This window comes from Gossypium arboreum, chromosome 7, assembly GCF_025698485.1.
Source record: "Gossypium arboreum isolate Shixiya-1 chromosome 7, ASM2569848v2, whole genome shotgun sequence".
NCBI classification, from domain to species: Eukaryota; Viridiplantae; Streptophyta; class Magnoliopsida; order Malvales; family Malvaceae; genus Gossypium; species Gossypium arboreum.
Window position 1 is genome coordinate 39,726,197 of NC_069076.1, and position 6,193 is coordinate 39,732,389.

Below are 6,193 nucleotides of genomic sequence, written 5' to 3' on the forward strand. Positions count from 1 at the left end.
GACTTAAATCTCTGACAAAGCGTTGGCTCGAGTTGTTAAAAGATTATGAGCTTGTCATTGATTATCACCCGGGAAAGGCTAATATGGTTGCGGACGCCTTAAGCCAAAAATCACTGTTTGCTTTACGAGCTATGAATGTACACTTGTCTATTCTACCCGACAATGTGTTAATAGCCGAATTAAAGGCCAAACCATTATTGACTCATCAAATTCGTGAAGCTTAGAAAGTTGACGATGAGTTGGTTGCTAAACGGGCTGAGTGTGTTCCGAACAAGGAATCGGAGTTTCAAATCGATGATGACGATTGCTTGAGGTTCAGAAGTCGTCTGTGTGTTCCAAAGAATTTGGAACTTATTTCGATAATTCTGAACGAAGCCCATTGTAGCCGAATGGCAATCCACCCGGGGAGTACGAAGATGTACAACGATTTGAAACGTCGGTTTTGGTGGCATGATATGAAACGAGACATCTCGACTTTGTTTGAGATGTCTAATATGTCAACAAGTGAAAGCGGAACATCAAGTGCCTTGAGATTACTTGACCGATCACGATACCCAAGTGGAAATGGGATCGAGTCTCAATGGACTTTGTATCGGACCGCCATTGTCGTGAGTAAGAAGGATGCGATTTGGGTCGTTGTAGATAGATTGACTAAGTCGGCTCACTTTATCCCCGTACGGACGGATTTTTCAATGGACAAACTAGCCGAATTGTACGTTTCTCAGATTGTGAGATTACACGGGGTGCCTATCTCTATCGTGTCGGATAGAGACCCAAGATTTACATCGCGATTTTGGAAGAAATTGCAAGAGGCTTTGGGTACCAAGCTGCATTTTAGCACTGCTTTTCACCCCCAAACCGATGGTCAATCCGAACGGATAATTCAAATACTCGAGGATATGTTGAGATGTTGCATCCTTGAGTTTAGTGGTTCATGGGAACGGTATTTTCCTTTGATTGAATTTGCTTACAACAATAGTTTTCAATCAAGTATTAAGATGGCACCTTACGAGGCTTTGTACGGTCGTAAATGTCGTACACCATTGTTTTGGACCGAGCTCGGTGAAAGCAAAATTTTCGGGGTGGATTTGATTAAAGATACTGAATAGAAAGTGAAGGTAATCCGTGAAAGTCTGAAGATAGCCTCCGATCGTCAGAAGTCGTACGCGGATCTAAAACGTAAAGACATCGAGTATCAGGTGGGAGATAAAGTGTTTCTTAAGGTTTCGCCTTGGAAAAAGATACTCGATTCTACCGTAAGGGCAAGTTGAACCGAGGTTCATTGGGCCATATGAGATATCCGAGCGAGTCGGTCCAGTTGCATATCGTTTGATTTTGCCCCCTGAACTCGGAAAGATTCATGACGTCTTTCATGTTTTGATGCTTCGACGCTATAGGTCTGATCCATCGCACGTAATTAGTCCATCAGAGGTTGAAATTCAAGCCGATATGAGTTATGAAGAAGAACCGATTCGTATCCTAGCTCGTGAAGTAAAAGAGTTGCGAAACAAAAGGGTTCCGCTAGTGAAAGTGTTATGGCTCAAACACGAGATAGAAGAAGCTACTTGGGAACCCAAGAACTCTATGAAAGAGCGATACCTAAATCTATTTACCGGTAAGATTTTCAGGGACGAAAATTTCTTAAGTGGGGGAGAGTTGTGACAGCCCAAAATTGACCCTAGTCGGGATGTGGTTTCGGGACCACAAAACCGAGGCACAAAAATAATTTAAAATTTATTTTGATGCCTATGATATGTGTTAATTCGTGTGTGACATTTTTGATGATTTGATTTAGAGTTATAAATGTGAATTTTACTAGAAAGGACCTAGTAGTAAACTTTGAAAGTATGATGGGGAAATGTGTGATGACTAGTTGATCATGCATGCAAAAATAAGGGATTTGCATGTCAAATATCCCTCTTTTTATAGGTGATGGCGGCCATGACAAGGAGTATGGGCTAAACATGTCATGAAACATGTTTTGTTGGTGCATAGGGAGAAATAATAAAATAAAGAGTATGGGCAAAGAAAGAAAAAAAAATGGTCTCATCCATGCTCCCCCCCCCTTTGCCGTGTATGAGAGAAAGAAAACAAAGAAAAAAAATTGGTTCATCCTTGTTCATTCCCTTTTGGCCGAAAATACTAAGGAAGAAGGAAGGATTTTTGCTTCATGCTTGGTTTAGAAGAGAACTAGAAGGAGATTTGGTCATCCTTGTATCAAGATTAAGGTATGTTTGAGGTTGTGTCATGAGATTCATGTATGTTTTAGTTGCTAACTTGATGTTCATCTTAGCCCATGGTTCAAGTCCTTGTTATGCCATGGAAATGGTATTTGGCCAAGGTTGATATTGTGTTAAAGCCATTGCATGCTAAATGTGAAGCTTGTTGATGATGCATACAATGATGGATTGACTACTCTTGAAATTTCTTTTAGCATTCTTGAGTAAGACATTGAATTCTTTGTTTAACCATGACCGAAGTTGAAAGGGTATGGTTGTGATGTATTCGCCATGATGCATTCATAAGCATGATTTATGCTTATTACGTGATAGGTAAAAATTTGTGTTTTGGATGGTTATGAACACCTTGAAATTGACCTTGCACCTATATGTGTATATGTGTTTGCACATGATGTTTTGGTTATGAAGTAGATGATAGATGGGTATTGAGCTACAATATGTAATGCATTAGCTAGTAAAATGTGTACCGTTTATGTGTGGTATTGAACATGTAATTGGCCTCAACATCAACATGAAAAATCGGCCCATAAATGAGTACCTGAGAGGTAGTGTAGTTCGGCCATGAGTAAGCATGTTGAAGGCTTTGTGTGTTGAGTTGATTCATGAATTCCGTACATATGTGACTTTAATGTCTAGTGAATATATGTGGGCTAAGTGCCTTGAGTTCCTCTTTTCAATACCCAAATGATTGAATCAATTTATTTGTTAAATTAAGCTCAAGAGCTCAAAGGATCGAAGTTGGACAAGGGAAAAGAAAAAGTAATTGAATAGCCGTTGAAGACGTGCGACAACATCCGAGGTAAGTCATTAAGCATGTATTTGGTATTGATTTAAATGGTCATAATATTCATGCAAATTGTGTTTAATGAGATGGTATGTATATGAAATGTATGTGTATGGAATGACGACATTGTTGAATGTATAAAAGTAGTAACTTGCGTAGAGCGTTTGGTCTCGGCACTAAGTGTGCGGGCAATAAATGGGCACGGTGACAACATTGACACTAAGTGTGCGGGCTTGGAAGGTATGGCACTAAGTGTGCGAACTTAAATTATATGGCACTATGTGTGCGAACTTAAATCGCATGGCACTAAGTGTGCGAGATCGTTTATTAAGCACTACGTGTGCGAATTTAATATGTATGTTCTATCAATTGAATATCTATATGGAGGTGTGATTTTATTGAGTTGAGTATGGACAGCGGAAAGAGTAAGCACCTTGAGTTCATGGCTAATAGATGCTATGTTCATGCTCGGGGTTGAGTTCGTAAGTTTAAATCTATGTGATGATTTCAATTGCATTCCCGTAAATAAGGTAACGTGGAATAGATGAAAGTCACTTGATTGCATGATTATTGCGGAAATGAGATGATGTATGGAAATGCCTCAATTACTCTATTGAATAAGTATATAAAATGTCATTGGGTGAGTTGGTATGAGATTGAACCGAAAGGTCCAAGGAACTATGGTATAGTTCGATATGGATGGGGTACCTAGCCTCGTTCATTGTTGCATGTTGTGATAATTTTATTAATGGATGGTTGTAGAATGCTTACGACTTCTCGAGTTATAAACTCACTAGGTGTTTTCTTGTCACCCATTTTAGGTCTCTTGGACTCGTCTCCTTTTGGGTGCTCGGAATCGTCAACGAAGTCATCACACCGGCGAGCAATTTTGGTATTGTCTTCTTAGTCAACCTAGGAGAACATTTGGCATGTATGGGCTATTTTGTTTTGTTGAATTTTGGGTTGTAAACTTTAAGCCATGTGAAAATGGCCTATGTGGTCGTTTGAGTGGGATGCTAGAAGCTGTGATGACCCAAAATTGACCCTAGTCGGAATGTGGTCTCGGGACCATAAAACCGAGGCATAAAAATAATTAAAATTTATTTTGATGCCTATAATATGTGTGTGCTCATGTATGACATTTTATGATGATTGATTTAGTGTTATAAAGGTGAATTCCACTAGAAAGGACTTAGTAGTGAACTTTGAAAGTACGATAGGGAAATGTGTGATGACTAATTAAAGCATGCATGCAAAATAATGGACTTGCATGTCAAATTCCCCTTTTTACAAGTGATGGCCGGCCATGACAAAGAGATATGGGCTAAACATGTCATGAAACATGTTTTGTTGGGCATTAGGGAGAAATAATAAACAAATAAGCATGGGTAAGAAAAGAATGAAAAAAAAATGTGTGTGAGAGTAGCATTCCCCCCCTTGCCGTGAGTTGAGAAAGAAGGAAGAAAAAAAAATTGTTGTGTTCATCCATTTTCACTTCTTGGCCGAAAATACTAAGGAAAAAGGGGGAGGATTTTTGCTTCATGCTTGGTTTGGAAGAGATCTAGAAGGAGATTTGGCTAAGTTTGCATCAAGATTAAGGTATGTATGAGGTTGTGTTAGGAGTTTCATGCATGTTTTGGTTGCTAACTTGATGTGCATGTTAGCCATGGCTCAAATCTTTGTTATGCCATGGAAATGGTATTTGGCCAAAGTTGTTATGGTGATAAAGCCATTGCATGCTAAGTGTGAAGCTTGATGATGATGCATGCAATGATGGATTGTCTACTTTTGAGTAAGATTTTGAGTTTTCTTTTTGTTTAATCATGATTGAAGTTGAAAAGGGGCATGATTGTCATATTCGGCCATGATGCATTCATGAGCATGGTTCATGCTTCTTGCATGTTAGTTAAAATTTGTGTTTTGGATGGCTATGGACACCTTGAAATTCGGCCATGCTCATATATGTATATATATGTTTGCACATGATGTTTTGGTTATGAACTAAGTGATGAATATGGTTGTTTAAAGAAGAAGATGTTGAAGAATGATTGTGAAATTGCAAGCACATTTGACTAGCACACATATGAGTGCTTGATGCTATATTATAAGTTTTGAGCTACAATATGCAAAGCATTAACTAGTAAAATGCATGCTGTTTTGTGAGGTATTAAGTGCATAATTGGCCTCAACATGTACATGAATATTCGCCTTGGGTAGCCTATTGAAGGCCTTAGCTTTTCCTTGATGCTCGAATAAATTGTATTGAATTGCTTGATGTAGTATAAAATGTGCATGACCATTGTGTATTCAAGCTAAAGAGTGGCCATATGACCATTTAAACTCCTTGTCATATTCGCCATAAGCTAGCACAATGAGGTTTTAATAAATTGAATTTGTTTGAATTAGCTCAAGAGCTAAGAGGGCCACAATTGGACAAGGGAAGGAAAAAGTGATCGAATAGCCGTAAAAGCCGTTCGACAACATCCGAGGTAAGTCCTCAAGAAGTGACCTTACTTGAATTATGTGGAATGAAATATGGATGTATTGATTATTGATTTATGTGTGTATGAGTATTGAATAATACCGGGCTAAGTCCCGAAGGCGATTATGCTAGTGATTATAATTGTGTTTGAGCCTTAGTAACGAAAATGAAATATGTATGTCCAATGATTATTGATGTATGTGTGCATGAGAAATTGAATGATATCCGGGCTAAGCCTCAAGACAATTATGCTGGAAATTATATCCGGTTAAGACCGAAGGCAATTGTGCTAGTGGCTACATCCGGCTAAGACCGAAGGCATTAAATGCGAGACATTCTATCCGGGCTAAGACCGAAGGCATTTGTGCACGTGGTTATATCCGGTTATATTCCGAAGAATCTTGGGCTGGAGGTGAGTGTTGGTTGCTGTAATAAATTCAATTAGTACACTCGAGAAGCCCAAAGAATAAGGTACGTTTATATGTGCATTGGAAAGTCGACATGTTTGAGCAACATTCGCTCAATCGACTAATGAATTTCAGTTATTGAATTGATTGATACTTTGTGAAAGTATATAATGATGAAGTGTGAAGTAAGAATGTGTATTAATGAAATGATGTATTTGGCTATGTGAATGTATTGCTGTAATTAGAGTTGATTATATTCCTTGAGACTTACTAAGCATAA